At 45.5% G+C, this 12343-nt stretch overlaps 1 protein-coding gene and 1 non-coding gene across 4 annotated transcripts in view; one reads left to right on the plus strand and one right to left on the minus strand.

Annotated features, from left to right (window-relative positions):
- Nucleotides 1-12343, minus strand: part of LOC116842279 (discoidin domain-containing receptor 2-like) — a 216709-nt gene that overhangs the window by 179435 nt on the left and 24931 nt on the right. The gene's annotated exons all lie outside the window — the stretch shown is intronic.
- Trnal-uag lies at nt 8327-8410 on the plus strand. The gene has a single exon. It is a non-coding gene; the product is annotated as a tRNA-Leu (tRNA).

The raw sequence follows: 12343 nt of genomic DNA on the forward strand, positions 1-12343 counted from the left end.
CTCATTTCTTCCTGTCTCTCTCTCGCTTCAACTGACTTTTTTTGCCTTTCCCCGCGTGCGCCGTCGACGGTGACGAATGTCAGCGCGCGTTGCGTGAAAATGTCAGCACCACGTACGAGGTATTTAGGGACGCCATGGGGAACCGTGTGCGCGTTTCGGTGCTTTGCGTTCATCTCCTCGACGTGCGGCCGATGATCCGCGTCACTGAAAAGTCGGGAGAGCCCGCCGCCGGCAAATTTCAACACTGAACGGGAACGATATCGCGCGGAAGGCGTTGCACTTATCAGCGCGAAATGTGTAACGACACTGCGTTGCGAGTGGGCGAAACCGATAGTCTACGGCAATTTCGGACGGTTTTTCAACCGACCAACTCGATCTATTTGAAGAATAAATCGTAGAAATGCATTGGTTAACGACAATTTTTAGCAAAGGCAATGTTGATCATCGAAATCTCCTGGGAATACGAATTTTTACTATTAACTTTCCTTAACTTTTTACTATTAACTTTACTATTAACTTTACTTAACTTTTTTTTACTGTTAACTTTTCCCGCACTTTTCATGACACAATCGCTTACAGGCAAGAAAGTACAACCACATTCTTGGTGAAGTCCTCTCTTATATATTGACCTCAAGAGGTTCTCCTAAAACCACAAGGGAAATACTCCAACACCTGGAAAAGAAGAACTCTAGTTGCAAGGTGCTATTTCCTGCAGTCCCAGCGAGTCTAAACCAATGCTTTTCCCGAAAGAGTATTCCTCTTCTAATAGACTATTAACTGGAAATCTGCTGGATATTCTATTCTAACCTTTTTCCCTTCTAATTAAGAAGAATATGTTTGCTTGGAACAAAATGTTACTAAAAGAAATTTTCTCTTACTAGAAAAGATTCCCATTAAGAACGAGACTTGCACACTGTAGATAAAAGACGAAAGTTTCCCAACTTTAAAAATACTGCACTTAAAATATCTTTTTGGTTTCAGAAAAATCCTCTTGAGGCCATACATAAGAGGATTCCACTAAGTATGAGATTATATTTTAGGGGGTAAACGAATATCTCGGGGTTGGGAGACTTTTACTTTTGAAGCATAACGTGTTACCGTCATTATTACGCGAGAAATAACGAGTCACTTCAATTTGCGTTACTTTCTTCACCAAGTTTTACAGACTCTTCCTCTAAATTCGATGTCGCCCATTCCATACACATGTATTCTATATGCAAAGTGACGATTACATTCGTTACAGTCTTCTCAGAAATGTAATTGCGCTACCTTTGCCGTTAGCAATGGACAAGATAAGGTCGTTACCAAGCCATTGTTGAAAAAAAGGATTTGTAACGGTGTTACAAATCCTTTTCGCAAAGCGCTACTTTCCAACCCCCGATAAACGTATCCCTGATCGCGAGCGAAATCTGAAAGAGTCGCGGGGTCCTTCTGTTAGAGCGAATTGACGAGGGGAAATCCAAAGAAAAGAGGAACTCTCAGGACGCAAGCGTTTCAGCCCTTCTATTTGGAACCCTCCTCGTCGCGCGCGGCGACAAATTACAAGTCGGGGGGAAAAAGACACATAAACCACGGTGAAATGAGAGGCAGTTCGCCGGCGAGTTGGAAACGATGGGTTCCTCCTCGTCGGGAATCTTAACATTTTTCCTATTTAAGTGTCACGGTGGCCTTTAACTTTTTTATTGCATATATACCTTCCCGCGAGCCGATTCCCCTCGGTGTCTACCTGCGCGCATCATTTTCCTCCGCGCGCGGGTCCCCTCGCGGGGAGGTAAATGAAAAAAGAGTATCAGAAAATCGAGGACGAGGTAGGAAAAAGCGGAGAAAGCATTCGTTCAGGTAGGGAACACGATTGTGTTTCCAGGTCGGAATCCAAATCCGCCGCGTACGAACGTTACGCTGTCCCCGCAGTCAGAATTGATAATAATAGGGTGGCGCATAAATCAAAGGCCCATTCATGTCTTTATTGCTCTATTAAATGGGACAGCTGGTGCCCGCCCGTTGGCGTGTTCCGTATAAGCGACGCTTCGACGACGCCGACAGCAGCAGCCAGCCAGCCAGACGGCCGGCCGGCCGTCGGGGTTGCCGTGCGGAATTTCGCGGGGGTTGGTTGCTAGGTAGATAGGTAGTAGATAGGTGCATTTGTCCCGCGGGGGGGCAGATTATCGCCGGGACGGTTTCTCGCGCGCGCGACGCTCTGTATAAAGTTATATCAATTCGCACCCCGACGTCCCCCTCGTCACCGTATTGAATTAATATCGTTAATTTCCGTCCACGATCTCTCGCGCGAGAGGGATAAGCGCTGAATGCGCGCGCGGATTCGATCGAAGCTTGTTTACATACAAATACGAGCAGTTAAATTGTGTTTCTCGGGGTGGCAATTTACATCTAATTCGCCGCGGTCACTTTCTGCCACGCGCGACGTCCATCGCGCCGTGGGTCGTCCCTCAAGGTCCTATCGTCCTGTTAAAAATAAGTAACTTGGAAATGCAATAAGCAAGGATGAAAACGCGCGCGATAGGGTGAGACCAAAGACCAAGTTCTCTGAACTTCTTGAGGGTTAGGTTTCGAAACGAATGGAAATTCACTCGTTGCGATGGCGAAAACACTGCCACTTCGAGGAAATCGTAAGAATGAGTGTCTGACTTCCTCAGGGACTAATTTATTAAGATCACTTAATCGTGAATGAAAGAGGAAAATGATTTAATTCGAGAACGACATCTGTCTGTTATATTTCTTTGACGAGACAGCGCTTTTTCTCGTGGAATTTTGCGATAAATTCACACTACTGTTCGTTGTACTTCGATCGACCATGTTTGAACTAAGAAGGAAAGACTGAACGAACCTAAGAACGTACTAGAAAGTCCACTCCATATAAGTAAAGAGTTACTCGAACTAGAATCTAATCTTGCAGTAAAATTTCTTTCGGAGGGATTTTGGCAGCACGATTTAGCGTGATGACGTTAAAAGATTTGCTTGAAAAATTCACTCAATAATTCAGAATGGAAAATCCATTCTATATGAACAACGAGTCAAACTCGAGAGAGAGAAAAAATGCGTTACTTAATTTTCAGGTAAAATTTCCTTTGGAGGGATTTTGATCTGGTACGACGTTAAAAAGTTTGCTTGAAAAATTCACTCGCCAATTTGGAATGCAAAATTCACTCTATACAAACAAAAGGTCACTCAAATTAGTCATGTAATTTTCCAGTAAAATTTCACTCGGAGGGATTTTGGGAATATAATCTCCCGTGGGGGATAGCGTTGAAAGATTTGCTTTAAAAAATTCACGCAATAATTTAGAGTGCAAAATCCACCCTGGATGAGTAAAGAGAGTCACTCAAACAGAGTGTCATCTAATTTTCCAGAAAAGTTTCCCTTAGAGAGACTTCGGGAGCACGATTTTACTTGACGACGTTGACAGATTTCCTTCTGTGAACACCAAATGATGACACGCGGGGGTGGATGAAACAAGCCGGACGGCTTCGCGACGATTGTGCTCGTGAGAAACGACGCGTTCGGATTCGCGAGTCGATTCGTAATCGCAGCTCGCAAGAGAGGGAGAGAGGAGAGAGAGAGAGAGAAAGAGAGAGAGGAAGAGAGAACAGCCGCGCGCTCACAGTTGGCAAAGTCGTATCAATTCGCGTCCGGTCCGGTGGCACATCGAGTTCATAACATTAATTTCCGTTAACGGCGCGGCCAAACGGCTCTCGAACTCCAATTCCGAGGGCTCGGCTGCTGATGGAGATGGATCGAAGCCTGTTTACATACAAATTCACCCCGTAAAACCGCACCTGCGCGGCGCAATTCCGGATTGGCCCCCGCAGTTAATTTCGAAGCAACAACGCGCCCCGCGTGGATGGCGCGACGGACGGTGCGCGGGAAATTGGGGTTGGGGGAGGGTTTGTCGGGGACGACGAAGGGGTTTCGAGTAGCGTTCGCTCGCTCGCCCGCGCGCGCGTCACTTCGCTTACGCGGACGTTAATAATGAACGCAGAATTCCGACGAACTTTGGAGCCCGCCCGGGTAACGTTTGGCCCCTCGCGCAGTTTACCCCCACGGTCCGCCGCGCCGCGCCACGCCACGCCACGCCGTGATAATTCCGGCGAGAGAGCGCGAAACTTTGTTACCGAAGTAGAAAGCGCCCGGCGGAAAGACTATAATGCGCCGCGTGTCCGGGTCCTCGTTACACACCTCTCGCGGATGTATTTACGTCGTTACGAATTCGGTGTATAATTTCGCCCGTTAGGCGAAATTCCGCGTCGAAACAACCCCCGTCGCGGCTCTCTTTCTCTGCCTGTGTCTCTTCCCATTGCAGGAAAACGCGAACCAGCCGGAGAATTAGAAGTATTCTCCAGTCGTCGCTTATTACAGTATTTCTCGTATTCTGACGCGCGTGATGGAAAGTAAAAAGTCGTGAGATTTCAATCCTTTAATTATTTCATTTACTATTTTGATATAGAGATATCAGATAAATATGAAAGAGAGATCTCCAAAGTCTTGAAAAGTCGTTTCGGTAGGAAAGAAAATAAAAGATAAAGAAGTAGAAAACTGACAAAAACTCAATTGTCTTTGGAAAATTGCTTATTTAATGGATATCATATATATGTGACAGTGTTTTAAAAGTTTCATTTAAAAAAATGATTTCGACGCGAAATAAATAGAGAAATGAGAAATTAGAAAATTGATGAAAAATGATATATGCCGTAAGCATCTTTAAGGATACTCCGGGACTCAAAAGATTAATGGTATCGCGATGTATCGCGAACGGGCGTTGCCCGACGCAACAATGTTACTCGCAGAATCGCGATATGTCAGGAAACGCAGTCGCAGAAATCTCGAGAGCGGCTGGAATCGGGCCAGGGAACCGACATTTTTATTGTCATGAGCCTTTTCATTCGACGTTTCTCCCTGAAGAAGCGAATATACACACACACACACATACATCGTGCTCGCCACTGGCGGCTCATGAATATCCTTGCCCTCGCCAATAGAATTCTCCAAATTCTCCGCGGCTGACGACGCGTCCGGGACATCCGTTCACGGCGCAGCACGTCTTCAACGGCTGACTGAGCCGAGTCACGGCTGTTACCATGAGATTTTCACGGTAATCTTTCAGGCCGCGACCGAGGCATCGTCACCGAGGCGAAACTACGCTTCTTGTTTTCGCATTATAATCCTTTCCGTTATTTCCGGCCGACCAGGGCAGGTCAAAAGTCATAGAGAGAGTTTGGGAAATTATTGGGTGGTGCATGGTGAAAAAAAAATTTGGTTGGATCAACAAAATGTCTGGTGACTGATCAATTAACGAGATTCTGGTTAACCAAATCAGATTGATTAACTTCAACCCTCGGGTTGAATCTTCCTGTTTACACTGAGAGAACAAAATGGTTGATCTCAGTAAAATTACGATTGTTTCTTACATCAACCATTATTTTTTCTAGTAAAATAGTAGGTAGTACTGTTGCATATAAGGTTATCCCCTAGGAATTTCTGGCTCGTTCACATCTCACCAGACATTTGGTTAATCCAGCCAAATCTTCTTTCCGTGTGTAACAAATTATTTGAAACTTCCAAAATCCCCTGGCAGACTATTTCCCCGGTTTCCTCGTGAATTTTTCCGCGTGTCTCCATGAGGACGCTGCGATGTGTATCACCGCTCAGAGTCACGATCCGTCCACGGCAATTTCCACGGGATTCCATGAAGATCGCAGCAGCGGCGGCGGCGCCGTGATGTCGCGGTAATTTCTATGCCATCGTAACTGGGACTTGAGGAAGGATCGAGCAAGTCAGGGGGAGTGGAAAAAAGCAGAAGGAGACCGGATCGTCGAGGAAAGAGGAAGTGCCGGGGTACTTTATCCGGGCAGATGCGTTCGTGCGCGCAGTTGGTCGGTACGTAAACGCGTGCACAAAAGCGCCGAAATCCCGCGCGAACCCCCATTCGATTTTGCAGGGCCATGTTGGCGGTGATGGTGGTAGTGGTGGAGGTTGATGTTAGATACGCTTGAGGGAGCATTAGAGGCCTCGAGAAGTCGTCGTACGAGCATTTCTAAACATTCCTAGATCGCCCCCGGGGGGTGGGAGAGTGAGAGAAACTTCGTATCTCTTCCGTCCTCGTTACACTATGACGATAGCGATCTCCGGCATATTTCACGCGAGAGCCACGTTCCTTCACCCCGTTAAATTGCCCGCGTCGAATGCGTAACTCCAGCGGAGACTCGCGGAGGAAACGTAATGTCTTGCCGCGAAGACGAACGCGCGTCGGTTATCCCCGAGAGCGTCGCTCTTGCGACGCTCGGTATCGAGAAAGAGTAAGGTATACAAGAAATGTAAATGATAGGACTTGAAGAGTTGCGAGTTCTGTTTAACCAGAAATCTTGTCAAGTTGAACAGAATTCTACTTCAACTGCGCAATTTCTGATTCGTAAGTTTGTTTCATAAGTCTAACCAAGTCTTTTTTTCTTTTTCCGTGTGTAATAAATCATTTAAAATTCTTTAGTAAAATAAAATGATTATATTTTTATTTAATTATAATTTTATGAATTATAACGAATAAGAATTATATAATAATAATATCTTTATGAGATAATATTATATAATAATGTTATAAATATAATTTGAAATAAGAAATAATTATATTAAAATAATAAATAGAGTAAAATAATTTGGTGATATATAAATAATTTGGTCAATTAATGAAATTAATTATTAATTAATAATTGTGTCATTAGTCACCGATTAAACTTTTTTTTTTATTTTTCTATTATTTCTTCTCTCAGTATATCTTCCAAATCGGGAAGTCTAGAATTCGTAGAATTAATATGGGACCTAAATTTTGAATGCGAAAACTCGAGTTGAGTCTTTTTATTTACAATAAGAAAATAAAATAGTTAATATAAAATTATGGCTATTTTTAAGGTCAATTTTAAACATATTTTTTCTTTTTAATAAAATGGTAGATAGTAATATATATATTTATAGAGTTGTTACTAACATTATAATAGAATTTAATTAAAAAAGTGATTTTCTTAATCATAATTTATGATAATTATTCCTTTATAATTATAGTCACAAATATACTAAACATTTTTTCTCATTATACAATTTTCGACGCGCAATGGTCCTGAGCTCGACCTACGAGCCGCTATCGAGCGTACATTCGAGGGACATGAAGAGTAAAGGAGAGAGAAAGAGAGAAAGAGAAGGAATGAAATCCCCGTACCGTACAGTTTCTGCCGATATATCGAAGATCGCTATTAAGAGAGCGCGCACGGCACGTTCGTGCGGTGCACGAATCGGGGGTTGCGCCGGGGCCGACGTCGATCGTGCACGCCGCGCCGCATTTCTCGCTATGGGAACAAGACGGAGGCAATCGGCGCGAAATCGATTCGATCACGAGCGCGGTCAGAAAGGTAGGTAGGTAGGTAGGTAGGTAAGTAAGTATCGCGATCCGTCCGATCTCTCGCATAAATCGAGTCACGCGGATCCGCGTCTCCCGTCGCCGCCACCGTGAACTACAACAAGCCTGCTGCCCCTTGCTGAGGGAGGGAGAAGGACAAAAGGCGCACGCTGCGAATTAATAAGCCAGCTTTAAACACAAGAGTACCGTACACGGGGCCCCCCCTCGAGGCGCATCCTACGGGCAAAAGCAGGCCGTGCATAACGACGCGGTGCAGCTGAGGCGACCGAGGGAACCGCGTCGAACGAAGGGGGCAACGCTCTTGTTTCGCTGTCTCTCTCTCTCACTCTCTCTTTTTTCCCCTTATTGCTCATGGACCCAGTTTCACTGGTACTGCGCAGGCAAGAGGGAAGGACAGTTGACTTTTGGGACCCGGAGGGCCCCAGGAAAAAGAGAAGCACGGCATTTATTCCGCCTGGTCGACCGTTCGAGCGGAGACGAGGCTATTCCTCGTCTTCTCTTGTCGGGATTTATCCATCCACCGCGGGATGCTCTCTATTATCGCCCCTCTTCGCTCGCCCTACGCCCTTTCGTGACTCCCTGCCTCGCCCTAAGTGGATTATCAGAGATATCCGTTTGATCTTTCGACCGAGAGGGCCGCGCCGGATAAACCTGGGGGTGTCTTACCGGTGCCCGTGCAGGTGTAGCGCTTAAGTCTTTCCGTTTTGTACGAACGACAGCTTTGAGCCGCGAGTCGAGCCAGTCACCACGCGTCAGCGGTGTCTATTTTCACTTGTGACAAGCTGGAGCGCTACAACTTCATTGGCGAAAATGTGCGTACACTATTTTGCAACTTAGCATACGTGTCTGGCTTAATAATATTTATAGAAGTCAATTTATGACCACACAACACACCTCAACAGAGAAGTCAGGATGGCCGAGCGGTCTAAGGCGCTGCGTTTAGGTCGCAGTCCACTTCTGTGGGCGTGGGTTCGAATCCCACTTCTGACAACTATCGCAACAGATGGCTAAGTACGAGCTTAAGCATCATCTCTACGATACTTTTTGTGACTTTTTTGTTATTATTAAGCCATTCACAGTTCTATTTGTGGTATGTGTGCTGAATGATTAAATTAACTGCGAACTTGGTACGCGGTCGTGACGACCAATAAATTATTTAACATGTATGGCGGGTCAAAGATAAATCTGGGACGCGCAGATAAATCACTTTCTATTATTTCGTCGATATATTGCTAATTGTAAAACGTATGATAGAGAGAGAGAGAGAGAGAGAGAGAGAGAGAGAGAGAAATTAAACGAGACGAGAAATGGGACACCAAGTGGGTCGAATTCTCGAAAGAAACGAAACGAATTCCAATTCCTATCCTTCGTTCTATGTTGTAGACGTGGAACGTAACACGGATTGTTGCTATTCTTGCCGGCGTCTCTCTTTCCGTGAGAATACGCGCGATAATATTTTTCTGGTGACGTCGAGAAATCTTATACGTCGCTCTTTGTCGAGAACTTCGCGTGTGCTCCTGAGATTTTAGCCCCTCCTCTCTCCGCTGCTGGTATCTCCCGACGTTATTCTTCGCCCGAACCCGACTGTCAAATCGTTGCTTTGAGATTCTGTCATTGATATTTCTAATGTCAGGGAACAGCCCTGTATAATCTACGATTTTACTATTTCGAGTGAAGTAAAGTATTTGTCACTTCTCTCTCTCTCTCTTCACTATCAATATTTTTACTTTCGTCCGCGAATATGAACCACATATTTTATTTCACATACATTTTACTTCACCTCATATTAATATCACATATATCTCGAGAAACATTAAAAACAATTAAATAAAGACAAACAATTAGATAAATTTAAAATTTCAATTCGAATTTAAATTTAAATTTATAATTATATAAATATATTAATATATATCAAGTGTATATTTAAAAAAAATATTAAACAAGTGAGTATAATTATTAGTTATTTAATAATGTATTTAATTAATAATAATAATTAATTTGTTAAATTTTATAATTTTTAAATAATTAAAATAAAATAAAAAATTAGAGAAATTTAAATTTAATTTTAATTGTAAAATTATTTTAAATAATTAACAAATATATTGTATCAATATATTATATTTTGAGAAATGTATATTCGAAATAGCTAAATAAAACTGAATGTTATGTCAATCTATTAAGTTAACATCACATCTTGTAAGGTATATTAGAAATAAAAAACGACTAGTTAAGAATTAAATTAAATCACCGGCACTTTGATAACGTTAATTAACGAAATTCGACGCGTACGCATGAAAACAAGTGCTTGAAACATTCGAGTGCAAATCGCAAATAAGCTGCTTGATATCAGTCGGCTGTTCAAGGATTGATAACATCCTCATACCCATGCGAAAAAGGACACTGCCGAGTGCATGTCGTCGTCGAGCGCGCCGAACGAGAAAAGAGAATACCGCAATCCCATCGAACGGCGTAATGTCTAACATCATATTCCCGTAACGCATCTTCCGATGCGTTAAATCTGCCGCGAAGCAACGTCTACGCTCATTTCCTCCTCGTTCGCGCGAGCGTCCCCTCTAATTATTGCGCTCCGCTCTGCGACTCACACTCCACTTCTCTTTCCCTCTCTTTCTTTCTGTTTCTCACACGCTCTCGCGTTCTCCCGCGCCTCGATGTTCCGGTGGCTCGAGCAAAAAGGCGGTATCGATTTAACTCTCGTCGCGGTTCCCCTCGAGTTATCCGTCCCGAGGATATATACGGACGACAACAACGATACCGAAGAAGGCAACGACGTCGTCTACGTCGGCGGAGGGAAAGTTGGGTGGCCGGGAGGAGCCCGTCGACCGGCAACGATGACTTCCTTCACGAGGGTTTCGATTCAATGGGGTCACGATGATCCGACAATGGAGCCGAGTTTGGCTCAGGGACAGACGGCAGGAGAAAGAGAGAGAGAAAGAAAGAAAGAGAGAGATACACAGAGAGAAAGAGAGAGAAACATAGAGAGAAGAAGGGAAGGAAAAAGAACCGGGGAACTTCCAGAAGAGGTTTTCTGGAGGGATCTCTCAAGGAAATAACGAGTCACGCTCGTCCCGTGGTTTCGGTAGCGCACGGTCCGCTACCGAAACTGGAAGGGTGAAAGACCATGAGGCACAGGAAGAAGAGGTCGCACGCTTGCACGCTAAGAAGGTGCGGAGCAACAAGACAGACGGAGAGAAAGAGAGAGAAAGAGAGAGAGAGAGAGAGAGAGAGAGAGAGAGAGAGAGCGCAAGAAATAGAAAAAGAATAGAAGAGGAGAGAGACAGAGAGAAACGAAAACGCGTGACGATCTCATTGTCCTGCTCAGGTCCGCAGAAAAATCACCTTCGTCTCGTTTCTCTCTGTCGTGCGGCACATCCGACAATGAGAGTCCACCCCGTGTCCTATCTACTCTCCTCCCTTCCACCGTCACTTCGTCTATTTTTCTAGCCCCTTCTGCTGCGTCCTCTCGCTCGCTCGGCCGTCCGTCAGGAGTCCCCCGACGCGCAAAAAGCAGTTAAAGCGATTAAAGTCCCCGAAAGCTCGGCGCGCGAGAGACGAAGCGCGATAGAAAGCCTTCCCGAGTTCTTTGCCCAGCCAGCTCTGTGCCTCGCCGTCCCCCTTCTCTCCGCCCCATCGAGGCTGGAATATTGCGACTCGGCGGTGGAATTGCCCCGGGCAATTGCACAGGAATCTAACTTCCATTCGGACTTATTATTTGAACAGGAGGAGCGCCGCCGACGAAGAAGCTACTCAGCGCCGCGCTGGCGTTTCCGGCCTTCTCCCTTTTTTCCTCCCCGCGCCTTTCCCCGCTCGGCCGACGACGGTCACGTGATGACGAGACGCGGAATCGATCGACCGTGAAGAAGAGAGCGATCAGGAGAGATTCCCGAGGCCGCGAGTCTCTCCTCCGCGGTTAAGCCAAGCGAAATCGGCGGCGACGTCGGGGCGACATCGATGACGGCCCCAGGAGACGGAGAATTGTCGAGGATCCACGGAGACGCTGATGCGAACGAACTAATGGGACGATCCCGGAAATGTACGTCCGTAACACGCGTTATACATCGAGACCGTATAATAAGTCTGAGACTGATGACGTGTACCTACTTGGCTCTAAACACGAAAACTAGCCAGACTCGTTATTTTCTGCGAGCGAATACATTTTTTTTTATTTTTCTGCCCGAGTATTATTTGTCAAAAGCTAAAACTGCGACATTTGCATATCTTGCAAAATACTAGATTATTGTTATAATCGTAACTCCTAATTAATCAGACTCGCGATATCAGGAATCCCACAATTAAGGAAACACTAATTATACCGAGCGTCACGCGAGTGCACGTTCGAACGGACAAGGCGACGTTGACAAGGCGATCAAGATGACACCCAGGGATATATGGGCGAGCGTGTGTCTCATATCCCTATCTCCACGAGGACGTCGTCGTCAGCGGCGGCGGCGTCCGAACGCAAGCACGGGGAGGGTCAAGGGTCAAATCTCGCGTCGCGCCTCTGCATAAAATCTCCGAACCGGAAGAGCAATTACTACTGATTGACCTCCTCGCTTCATCCTCGGTAACCGAACCGTGTAACGGGATTAATAAAGGCTCGACCGTCCATCCATAATGCTAGGCGAGAGGGGCGAGGTGGGAAGTGCCGATGATGACACAGCCGGAGGTGGTGGTGGAATGTAGTGGTAGTGGTGGCACACGCTCTCCTAAAACCAACGACTAGGAACTCGCGCGCAACCGTATGGGCATTAATTGCCTCCGCGTGCGCGCCGCTAAATTAAGAAGCGTGCGTAATCGAGCACCCTGAGGCCGCTTAACGAATCTCGCGCACGCTAATTGCGCGTGAGACAATACCGTGCTCTCTCTCTCTCTCTCTCTCTCTCTCTCTCTCTCTCTCTCTCTCTC

The sequence above is a fragment of the Odontomachus brunneus genome, unplaced genomic scaffold (genome assembly GCF_010583005.1).
Source record: "Odontomachus brunneus isolate Ranch 3 - 2012 unplaced genomic scaffold, Obru_v1 Obru_scaffold_023, whole genome shotgun sequence".
NCBI lineage: Eukaryota > Metazoa > Arthropoda > Insecta > Hymenoptera > Formicidae > Odontomachus > Odontomachus brunneus.